We start from the raw sequence: 12484 nt of genomic DNA, 5'->3' as shown, positions 1-12484 counted from the left end.
TGAGTGGTTGTCAGGGAACATGAGTAGGATGGAATGGGGAGTGACTGCCTCATGGGCTTGAGGTTTCCTTTCAGAGTGGTGAAAATGTCTTGGAACTATATAGGGGTGGTGGTTTCACAACATTGTGAATGTACTAAATGCCACCGAATTGTGCATTTTAAAATATTTAGTGGCTAATTTTTTGCTAGTAAACTTAACATAAATAAGAAAAAATGAAGCACTGATTCATACTATAAGAGGGCGAACCTTAAAAACACGCTGAGTTAAAGAAGCCAGACAGGAGAGGTCACGTCTGTTCTGATTCCATTCGTATAAAACACACGGAACAGGCAAATTGATACAGACGGAAAGCAGATTAGTGGCTGCCAGAGGCTGGGGAGGGGAGTGGGGAGGGACTGCTAATGGGGACGGGTTTCCTTTGGGGCTGATAAAAATGTTTGGAAACTAGATAGGGATGGTGGTTGCACAATATTTCTGAATGAACTTAATGCCAGTGAGTCGGGCACTTTCATTAATAAAATGGTTAATTCTGCATTGTGTGAATTTTATCTCAATTTTTATAAAGGCACTCTGGACTTCCCTCGGCCTTCCTCCACCTCCCTCTGTCTCTCCGCTGTGTTCACAGCCCAGCGTGTCCTCAGGAAGTGAGAGAAAGGGTCTCCGAGTGTTCAAGGCCAGCCCAGAGCTAAGGGAGGCAGAACCCACGGGCTGCCCAGCTCAGCCTTCCTGCTCCCGAACCCGGGTCTTCTGAGAGCAGAGGGGGAGGCTGCTCAGGAAAGCTCTGCTCAGAGATGGGCAGCCTCCGTCTCCACACGCAGGGCACAGGTGCCCACTGTGTCCCACACACACCTCTTCACATACCTGCATCCACCTGCCACCTGTCCCCACACGCTCAGGTGCTGCAGGCTCTGTCACTAACACCAACCGTGCACACAATGGGGCGACGCGTGCACCCTCAGCCTTACAGGCCCTCACACAGAGGCGGAGACCCCACGGGCAGAGACCGGCACACACCTGCAGAGTCCCAGCCCCATGCGCGCCTGCAGGTGCACCCCGACGTGCACACTCACAGTACCACGGTACCTACGGAAACACGCAGGTGCTGGGTAAGCGCCTGTGTCCCTCGCACTCAACTTTCACTCTGTGACCTGCAGCGACAAGCACACAGCAATCCTGGGTAGAGGACTCGGTAATATGGAGCCACCCCAGAGGCTCAACTCGCCTTGGACCTCATTGGGCCGGTTCTACGTCCAAGATCCACCCCCAACATTCCGGTTACCCTCAGCCCTTCCCCAGATCCCGCTGGCATCACCTCCTCCAGGAAGGCAGCCTGAGGCGCGCACTGGCCTCCCTGCAGTGAGCGGGGAGCGCAGGGAACCCGGCCCCCTCGCCACACAGTGAGCTCGGACAGGGGGCAGAGCGGAAGGCTGCGCCCGCACTTTATCCCTGTCTTCTCCAACGGCACGTTCCACGTAATCTCGGGGGGCCCGTCGGTGCTGGATGCGGGTGGGGCCGCTCTCAGGACCCAGGAGACAGCAGGGACCTCGGGGAGCATTGGGGACCTCTGAGAGCCTTCAGGGCGCGTCAGGTGTCCCCGGGATCAGCGCACATTCGTCCGCGAAGCCCCCAAACCTTCTTCCCTGACGGCCGCTGTGCCCGGGTCGCTGGCAGCTGGGCTCTTCTGAGTTCCCAAAGGGGACAGTTAGTGAGGGTGATGGGAGTGACAGTCTGTCCCTGGGAAGGCTGGGGACAGGTCCTGGGTCAGAAAAGCAAACAAAGGAGGCCCGCGCCCCGCTTCTCTCAAAACCCCTCTCCTTCCCTGGCTGGGAGGGACCAGCGAGCGGACACCCCATCGCACAGCCCGGGCTCCATCCACGCTCCCCGGCGGCCGCCCCTGGGCATCCCTGGGAGGACAGCGCAGGCTCCAGGAGCGGACGCGGCCCACGTGGGTCGGCAAGTCGGGGGTCCCACTGCCGCAGGGCGTTTGTAAGGGTGGCGGGGACTGGCCTGCTACCTGGTGCTGAGGAAGATGAGGGGCGGGCCGGAGCAGGACTCTGTCAGGGGGACCCCACCCAGTACCCAGGCTGTCCAGGGCTGAAGAACTGGAGAGGGAAGCAGGAAAGAGCCCCAGGCCAGGCCCTTCAGCCTTGAACTTGGGGTGGGATTCCCGTGTGCTCCAGGCTCGCCTGGCTTTGGGGCCAAAATGGGACTCAGAGTCCAGCCCCGCCCCCCGAACCGCCTTACTCCTCATCCCCAAGACCCCCAGCCTGGTGCAGACACTTCTAACCCGGGAGACAGCGTCGGTCTCCGCACTCGTTCCCTGGGGCTCCCACAACAAAGTACCACAAACTAGGTGGCTTAGCAAAAAAAGCAGAAATTTAACCAGGCACAAAAGGACGCACTTGCAGTCCCAGCTACTGCACAGGCTGGGGTGGCAGATCCCTTGAGCCCAGGAGTTTGAGGCCAGCCTCAGCAACGTAGCAAGACCCTCATCTCTAAAGAAAAAAATGTATGTGTTGTGTTCCAAAGGCCAGAAGGTGTTGGCAGGGTTTCTTCCCTCCAGGGACTGGGAAGGAGAGTTTGTTCCATTCCTTTCCCCTGGCTGCTGGTGGCCAGTGGCAGTCCTCGGCAGTTCCTTGTCTTATACACATCATCACCCCAGCTTCTGCCCCTGTGTTCACATGCCCTTCTTCTCTGTGTTTCTGTCTTCTCTGTTTCTAACAAGGACATTAGTCACCGGGTGGCCCCGAACCCAAGATGGTCTTGACTAATTACATCTGAAAAGAGCACACGTGCAAATGATTTCACACTCTGAGGTCCCAGATGGACATGAATTTCTGGGGGGACCCTCTGCCAGCCTCCGGCTTCATCCCTCCCCTGGCAGCCTGTCTGCTGCACAGCACCAGAAGGATCCTGCTAAACAAACCAGATGACATGCACCCCGCGCTTAGAACCAGCCAAGGCTCCCTGCTGCCCAGATGCCTTACTGAGACCTAGAAGGTTCTGTGCAGTCTGGTCCTTGTTAGTTTCTCCGATCTCTTCTCTCAGCTCCCTTCCCCACTTCCAACACCCTCTCTCCCCTTTTAATCTCCAGGCTAAAATGAGACTGGAGCATTTTAAGTATCTTGTCTGTGCCAACCTCCCTCTCACCCCCGGTCCCTCGCTCCTCACTCCCCCCTCCCATCTGCTTCAATCAAACGGACTCAGGTCTCATGTCACCTCTTCCAGGAAGCTGTGAGATCCTGTAAAGCACGTGAGCAAATGGAGCAGGTGGCATTTGCACTGAGCTTCCAGGAATGAGCAAGAGTCCCCCACACAGCACCAGGGAGGGCGCCCCAGGCAGAGGAGCCAGCATGAGCAGAGGCACCGAGGACAGGGGAGACGGGGAGGCGCACTGGGGCCAGACTGTGAAGGGCTTTGGAGGCACCTTAGGACCATCCCTGGGGCCTGGCTGGGGGATGGCGGGGGCTGGGAGGAGAGGCCAGGAAGGGTCCGGGGCCTCTAGCTTGTCAGGGGCAGATGCCAGCCTGGATTGAGGGTGCAGCCAACACTGTCCTTGAAGCTCTAGCCTCCCAGGACAGCAGAAAACCCAGAATTTGGAGGAATTGGGCTGGACCCACAGATGTCTCTGAGATATTTCCTTGGCACAGCCGAAACCAGGAAGGGACATCAGAGGGACAGATGCGCAGACAAGAGATGGAGCCAGGACTCCGAGAAAGATCTGTTATTGCTCCTTCTGGGAGCCCAGAGAGATGAGGACGCAGAGGGGGCTGGGTTCCCCGGACCCAAGGTGAGTTGTGAGCCAGGGGACAGGCTGGAGGGGCCCAGGTCACAGTTCAGCTCCCTCCTGACGTCCCGCCTGGCGGGGGCGCTGTGACCTGGGGCCAGGCGCTTGGCGTCTCTGGACCTCACTTTCTCTTTTGTAAAATGGAGCCTGGTTATCGGGTAAGGGACGCGTCCGCTGGGAGCGGCCTGGCGCACAGTAGGTGCTTGCTCAGGGTGAACTTCCCTCCCTCTGCCCTCACTTTAAATTTTCCTCGAGCCGCGACCCTGTTCTTTCATTTGTCCCGCAAGTGTTCGCTGAGCGCCCGCCGCGCGCGGAGCAGTGCGTGGCCCCTGCAGGAACCGCGGCGGGTGGGCGGAGCCCCTTGGACCGCAGCCCCGAGCTCTGCTCGGCGTCTCTCCCAGGCAGGGCCCCGCACTTCGGGGTCCCCAGCGGGCTTCACCAGGGAAGACCGATGAATACGAGTTCAAGTGGTTTCAGTCCCCAAACGTGCGCCACCCTCGCTGTGCACCGGAACCTGCGCTCACAGCTGCAGGGAGGGGACGGGCAGACCCAGCTCCCCGGGAAAAACATTCTCCGCCTCCTTCCCTCCCTGCACCTGCCCTGCAGCTGGGGAGGGGGTGGCCATTTGCCTGTTTCTTCAACCTGATCTTCAGTGCATGAACCCTGGCAGATGCTCTTCAGTGTTTATGGTGATTTATTTGCAGATGGATTCTCTTTCTGGACCTTTTAACCTGGAGGGGTTTCAGAGGAGGGAGAAGGACTGTAACTGCCCCAGGGGCCTGTCCCAACTTCCCTGTATTGATGTCCCGGTATGTGAATGACTTCTGCGCTGGTCTGTCTCCCTCCCTTGTCGAGGATCTCTTAGAGGTGGACTCTGGGTCCTGTCACCTTTCCTCTGTAGCACAGAGTGCATAGACCATAAATATTTCTAGGATAACATTTCCACTAGAGACTGGAAGTGTGGGCTGGGTTGAAGGGCTCTCCAGTGCCATGGTCAACGTCTTGCTCTAGAGGTCTCCTCTTTCTGAGACAAGCAGCTGCCTGCCAATAAACAGAGGCAGGAAACCTCATGCCTGGTTTACCTTTTGGTAACAAGGAGACGTCAGAACAGCTGCACCAGCTGCTTAATATGATAAAAGAAAAAAATGACCAGCCTCGGTACCTAAAGACTGTGTACAAGATAACCCTTATCTCCAGCTTGGAGGAAATCCTGCCCCAACTACCACACGTTCAACAGATGTGTCCGGGGCGTCTGAGCCCATCCCTGAGCCAGGAGCTGGGGAGGTCACAGGGGACAGGACAGACATGGTGCCTGTTCTTGTGGACTTTACAGTGGAGGGGAGAAGGTGGGTGAGGAACAGCTGAATTTCAGACAGTGTGAGGAGGGGATGGCAGTGGCTGTGAGATGGACAAACTAATCCTTGGAAAGCGGGGCAGGCTGATGGGAGAGGGCTTCACGGAGGAGGTGACATTTCAGCTGAGACTTTCTGCTCCAGGGCAGAGGGAGAAGAAAGGGTGCACCAGGCGGAGGGAAGAGCGTGTGCAAAGGACCTGCGGTGGGATGATGATCGGTCATCCGAATAACAGGAGGAGGCCGACATGACAGGGAGCTCGGGCAGCAAGGGGTAGGGAGTGGCTCCAGGGGCCTAAAAAAACAGGCAGGGTCCGATCTCAAAGGACCGTCCCCCATAATCCCAACAGCCCTGGGATGACGCTCGTCTCCATGGGGGACGCTGTCTATGATCCACGCACAAGGGCAGATGAGTTCTTGTGATGTCAGCCACACCTGAAAAGTGAGTTTCAGATAAGTTAGAAGGATTTTGCAACTCACAGACTCCCCACAGGGTTGTAATGAGAGAGCCCTTTGTCTTCCCAGCTAGTATTTACTGAGCACCTATTAGGGGCCAGGCATCGGGATCCCAGTGCTGAGCAAGTGCAGCGTGGTCCTGTCCTCTCAGGGCTACCAGTTCAATGGGGAAAGAGGGCAGGTGTTGACCAAGTAATTCACATAACAGAGAAGGGCCGGTGTTACGATGGAGGAAGTGGAAGCCTCAGCCTCCCTCAGAGCTCTGGAGACCCTCACCCCCATCTGTGCTGGCAGCATGGCGTGTTCACAGCCACCACACGTGGCACCAAGCGCTTTGCAGTCCGTGGCTCTGCTGTCCGAGGTGCCATGGTGCTTTCTGTAGCATTTGATCATTTGAAGCTCTGGGATTCTTGTGTCTTGGGAAAAGAAAGGGCCACCTCCGATCCCTACCTGTGTCTCTTGCTGCTGGTCAGACACCTAAGTTTGGCCTGAGGCTAAGGGGGAAACTGTCAGGGACGCTTCCTCCAGAGTGGGCTGAACCTGTGCCTGTCTCCGCCTCAGTTCTCAGTTGGGAACCAAACCTCATCTGCCTGCAGCTCTGTGGCTGATCCTCGGGGACTTTTTAATTCACACAAATGAAGTGGAGATGGGAATTGTGTGTCAACTTTTAATGAGCCTGCAGGGGTCACTGAAAATCCCACGGCTTGTTCACTAAGAAAACTTGGAATTGGCTTCCCGGGGACTGTTACGGCAGCGGAGTTTGCCAGGTTGTGCAGGCAGGCGTCCCACAGGGCCCTTTTATGCCAGCCAAGACTCTCGCCCTGTTCTCTGATGTGTCCTCCAGGAAGGATGCCCAGGGGCTTTGAGTGATGGGCACTGAGAGCTTTGGAGCAGGGCTGGAGGTGGTGGGTTCAGACAAATTCTGCTAATTGCCTGCTTTGCAGACCCCATGACATCACTGCGGTTGAATTCTCTGGGGGATTGTTGTTTTCTTCTTTAAACAGAGAGCAGCTCGTCACCAGTGTGAATTGTTTGTGTCTCTTTGGGTTCTTAAACACAGATTACTAAGCAAAGTAAGATTTGTAGAGGAGCCTGGCAGTTTCTCATGCAGCAATTGATAACTCACACAGTCCTCATGGGGGTTTTCCTCCCAAATATGAGAATCTTCAGTTATGACACACCATGGCCCTTGAACACTTGGTTTGTGCACCTGGCTGAGACAGAAGGATTGCTTGAGCCCAGGAGTTTGAGGTTGCTGTGAGCTATGATGACGACACTGCATTCTACCCGAGGCAAAAGAGCGAGACCCTGTCTCAGGGGGGAGGGGAAAAAAATAAGTCTTGGGTCACCTTGTTTACTGCTTACAGCAGCCTCTGGTATGGGTTCATTCTGAAAATGATGAAACTGTGGCTCAGCGAGTTTAAGGTTCTCACCCAAGGATGTGCATGTCGTAAGGGGCAGAATCAGGATTTGGACCAGCTCTGCCTGACCCCGGAGCCTGAGTCCTCACCACCACGGCACGAGGCTCCAGGAGACCCCAGTGTTCTAATGCTGTTCGCAGCTGGCTGTTTGTCTAGGGGGCACGTACATTAGCATTGAATCCTGCTCCAACTTCATCGGATTAAACACCGGGGTGACGCCAAGGCTGAAGATAAGGAGAGACACAGCTTCCCTCTGCGCCCCCTCCCATCCCCGCAGCCCTGCTCCTTCCCATCCCAACCCCAGCTCTGTGGGCGCCTTCATTTCTGAGATGGGAACTGGGGGTCCTGGCTCACTCCTAGTGCCCCAAACCCCACCAAGACATCCCCTCCCCGTTTGTCAGTACAATGCTGAGGAAAGTGACCACCAGAAACACGAACAGGGTCATTGTCAGGCAAAGAACTCCAGGGATTAAATGTTTGCTCCCATCATCCTGGGGAGAAAATAATTCAAGGGAGGTCAGGGGGCAGAGACGAGCCTCCCGCCTCCCCGCCCCAGGACACACCCTAAGCCCCCGGATTTCCTGTTTTACTCTCTGCCCAGCTGGGGGTGAATTTTCAGAGGCCGAGTCTCTTCCTGATGAGGGAGAAGACATCAACACGTCCACCTCTCCTGCCCCTGCCTGGACTCTGGGTTATGAGTTAAAGCACGATTTATGCAGAGGATTTACAATGCCTGACACACCCGGCCGAGGCTTCTGCACAGAGAACTGTTGGGAGTGGAGGCTGTCGGGGTCAGAGGAGGAGATAAGCCCACACTCCAGCTTATCGGGGTGGGTTAAAGATCCCCTTTGCCCAACTCTGATCTATCTGACCCACTTTGACACTTTCTCCCCATCATGACTCAGTACTTAGTATAGTCCCATGTCTGACCCTTCCCCCACTTCCTCCCCTGAACCTGCCAGTCCATAAAACTGCATGAGCCTTTTGTTGAGGGATTCCACCACGCTGAGACAACCCCACATTTGTGTGATCCACCTGACCCCCAAATGCCAAGGGGAACATGGACAGGGGGGAGCCGGTGCTCTCTCTGGTGTAGCCTCATGCTTGTACTGTCTCGGCAACTGTTGAAAGTCTTGACCGTTACTTTAATTTGGGCATGTTATCCTAATTGTCTACGTCACTCTTGACAGATAGCTCTCTCTCCTGCTCAGATGAGCTTGTGACAAATAGAAATGAGCAACTTCTTGGGCTGTCTTCTCTTCTCTTCCGTTGCATCTATAACTTGTGGATCAGTTCTGTTTCATCTGGTTCTTTCTCTTTCACGCTCTTAGGAAAACGAGGGCGAATATGGGTTGCCCTGTTAGTGAGTGAGTGAGTGACCGTGTTGATTATTGTTGCATCTGTTCTCTTTGTGTTCGTGTCACTCCCCATCAGGGCTCTTGGTAGGTGGGTGGATCGTGATGCTATCAACAGTCTCGGGTGGTAGGAGCGGGGCAGGCAGGCTAACGAGCCCTTCCCAGTTGCTGAGTTTAGGAAGACCTTGCTAGAGGAGACTGAGGCTCTAGTGAGTTTCCTTCAGTGTCCTGTAATTGTTTCTCTTTCTCGCTATTCACTGTGGAGATCTGGAGTCAGGGGAGAGGAGTCTCTATCAGACTCCAGTAGCATGAGATGCGCCACCTGTAGCTCTCCAGAAAGACAGGGAGAGGGAGAGAGATAGGAAGACGGAGAGGGAGAGGGGGAGAGGCCAGGGGGGGTGGGGGGCACCTGCGGTCCAGAATCAGGGACCTGCCTCTAGTGTTTACTCCCTGACTCAGAGCCTCAGTCTTGCCCCTTAAATCCATCCTTAAGTTAGTCCTCCTGCTCAAACACCTCCCTTGGCTCCCTATGGAGAAAGTTGACACTTGGGCTCTCAGAGAACCCAGGATCTGCTGAGGGCCTGTGTTCAGCCAGAGAGGCAGTCAGGACTTTGGGCTTAGAAACACCAGCCCCACCTCCACCCACCCACGCACACGGCCCTGGATCCCCAGAGTCCCTAAGTGGCCCTGATGGCTCTGGGTGAGGCTCAGGCACAGGTGACAGCAGCTTTATTCCTGGGAGTCTGCAAAGGCAGATGGGAGGGTCAGAGTGGGTCTTAAGCCTGCAGTGCTGAGTCACTGCTGGCCCGTGCTTAGTGGCTCCACCCGCAGCCAGAGGCCACACTCAGCTCTCAGGATCAGCTCTGGCTTCCTGAGCGGCTCCCAGCAGCGTGAGCGCCAGGACCACCTTCATCTCAGTCATGGCGAAGTTCTGCCTGATGCAGTTCCTACGGGTGGAGGTGGGGACTCTTGACTGCACCCAGGACCCCCATCTGGGTCCTATTGCGCCTGGAACCTGGCCCAGGACACCCACCATCACCCCAATCAGCCTGAAGGGCAGAAGGGGGTATAACCATTCCCGGAACCCCCACGTGGGCTTGCATGTGCCCTGACCCTGGTCCACATTCCAGCCCCCAACTCACAACAGCAGATGGGGAGGGGGTTCTGAGCACATCGCGGTCCCCTTTTGGACCTACACAACCCGGTTCTGTGGACCTTTGTCCACAACCTCAGAGCAGGGGCGGGAAGGAGGGCTGGAACTCTGACCATCTACAGTTTACCCCTTTTGCCGACTGTCATGCCCAGACTCCCACACCCATCACCCCATCCCCACCTCACACACCCACTGCCCTCACCTGGGCCCTGCAGAGAAGGGAACGAAAGCCAGAGGTGACCACTGCTTGACGTTTTCCGGGTCGAAGCAGGAGGGGTCATACACCTGGGGGCGAGAGGGAGACAGGCTTGCTGGGTGGGTCTCCCAGGACAGCCAGCCTTGGAGAGACAGATGAGAGTGTCTGGTAGTGGGGGAGAGAGGAGATCCGGGATTTCCCTGTCAAAGCCCTTCCCTCTGTAGGACCCTAGAATGGTACAATAGGGAGTCAGTCAGCACCTCAGGGTCCAGCCACACAGCTGGGTTGTGATGGGTCCCGAAAATACTGATGAGGCAGATGACACCTGGACGAGAGGAGGGAGCAGTCAGGACAAGGCCCCACTGCCTGATGGGCCCCTCTTCCTGTCCTGGTTCCTCCTCCCCCTGCCATTGTGGGCACCTTTGGGGATGACTCGGCCATCTGGGAGCACAATGTCCTGGGTGCAGCGGCAGGAGATGACAGTGACTGGAGGATGTAGCCGCAGACTCTCCTTAATGCACATGGTCAGGAAGGGCAGCTGGGCCAGGTCGTCCCTGTGGAAACACCCGCCCCCCACCAACCATTAATCAGGGAGCAAGGAGAGAAACAGAATCCTCCAGCCACTGTGTTTCCAACTGAGAACTTTTCTCCCTATAACAGAGTAAGCTCCACAGGAATCAAATATCTGAGAATTAAAAAGCAGGAAAGGCCGGGCGCGGTGGCTCACGCCTGTAATCCTAGCTCTCTGGGAGGCCGAGGTGGGCGGATCGTTTGAGCTCAGGAGTTCGAGACCAGCCTGAGCAAGAGCGAGACCCCATCTCTACTAAAAATAGAAAGAAATTATATGGACAACTAAAATATATATATACAAAAAATTAGCCGGGCATGGTGGCGCATGCCTGTAGTCCCAGCTACTCGGGAGGCTGAGGCAGGAGGATCGCTTAAGCCCAGGAGTTTGAGGTTGCTGTGAGCTGGGCTGACGCCACGGCACTCACTCTAGCCTGGGCAACAGAGTGAGACTCTGTCTCAAAAAAAAAAAAAAAAAAGCAGGAAAAATTAGAAGAGCAGAGAATTAGAAAATGTTTACCAATATTTAGGCAGGTAGTTCTAAAGGACATTTCTCTTGAAAATACAGCAATCAAAAGCCAAATGTAAAAAGTTAACAACTTTACATAAAAATAAAGAAAATACACTGTAAGAAAGAAAATACACGGATCCAATATTTTACTCTTATGTATCACTGTACTTGAGATACTAGCAAATGCAATTAGATAAGAATAAAAGGAGAGTAATGCAATTTGAAATGTAGGGGTAAATGTATCATTTAGGCAGATACTGATATGATGCTTAGAAAACAAGTGATTCCATCGGGCAAATCTTATAAACATTGGAGATCCAGTAAGGGAGCTCAATTCTTTTCCCTAATCTTTCTCCTTTTTGTGTGGCTATTTAAAATATCAATACCTGAAACATTTAACTGTTTTAAAATTTGTAAGCTATAAAATATTGCCCACTTCTATGGCTCAAACCACCCATTTCCCACATACACAAAACACAGGTTGCATAGGTTGTTTTTAATACATTCTTCCATAGCTACATTCAATCATTAGAAAAACATATAGTAGCACACTACATACCATATGCACTGTTCTGTGTCATTTATCAATCTATTCTTGTATATCTCCTGGGACTTGTGTCAAAATGGGATTCTCCCTACTCTGTAGCCATAAAATAATTTTCACATAGTTTAGATCTCTTAGGATTCCTTGTTTTATACATTACAAATACTTGATTTATGTGGACATTATCTTGTCATAAAACAGCAGAAGAAGGTTGAAATGACTTTTTTCCAGGCAGTTCCCAGTTGTCCCAAGAGCTTTTATTAAATGATCTATAACTGATAGACTAAATGATCCTATTGATGTGAGACACCATATGTAGCATTTACTATGTTCATTGGGTACAAAATTTGTATGCATAAATCATTAGTTTTTATGTAGAAATGACAAACATCTGGGAAAGATAATAAAAGAAAAGATGTTAATAATAATGATGGTGATGTAAAATACTTGGATTAAACTTAGCAAGAAACACGAAGTCTCTATATTCCAAATGAACTTATAAAGTTCACTCAAGCCAAATAGAAGATATATTTCTCCATAGCAATGAAAGTATCTAGGGGTTAATTTAATGAAACATGCATAAGATCTCTAAGCAAATATTTTAAACTCTGTTAAAAGACTAAAGATTATTTGACTAGATGGATATCAATTTTACACTCTCGGAGGGCATGTGTCAATATTATGAAGTAACCCATTTTCCATAAATATCAATCAGATATTCAAATCAACCAATAGGATATATTCACTTTGAATTAAAACCCACTTGATTTGGGGGCAACTGATAAACTTACTCTAAAACTTTTCTGGATGAATAAAACATTATGAAGAGCTAGGCCAATATGAAAATAAAATATTAAAGAGGGAGGAGTCACTCTACCATAGTCTAAGACCCATTACAAAGTCAGAGTCATAAAACTAGTGTGGCACTTCTGCAAACACAGAAAAGCAGACCCATGGACAGAACAGAGGGCTCAGACACAGACACACGAATAAGTGAAAACTTCACGTTCGGTAAAGGAAGCCCCACAAAACCCTGGGAAATGGATCGATAGTGTGACTGTAAAAGAAAATTTGGACAAATTTGACCTTGCAAAAATTAATCAAAAGTACCCCCACTCAAAGTTAAAAGGCAAAGTTTTGCAA

The 12484-nt window shown here is 52.8% G+C and overlaps 1 pseudogene; it reads right to left on the bottom strand.

Annotated features, from left to right (window-relative positions):
• Nucleotides 1-9165: 9165 nt before the first annotated feature.
• LOC138399495 (cytochrome P450 4F2-like) overlaps nt 9166-12484 on the bottom strand; it is an 859494-nt pseudogene continuing 856175 nt past the window's right edge.

This window comes from Eulemur rufifrons, chromosome 2 (assembly GCF_041146395.1).
Source record: "Eulemur rufifrons isolate Redbay chromosome 2, OSU_ERuf_1, whole genome shotgun sequence".
Classification (NCBI taxonomy): Eukaryota; Metazoa; Chordata; class Mammalia; order Primates; family Lemuridae; genus Eulemur; species Eulemur rufifrons.
This window is presented reverse-complemented; position numbering and strand designations above follow the sequence as displayed.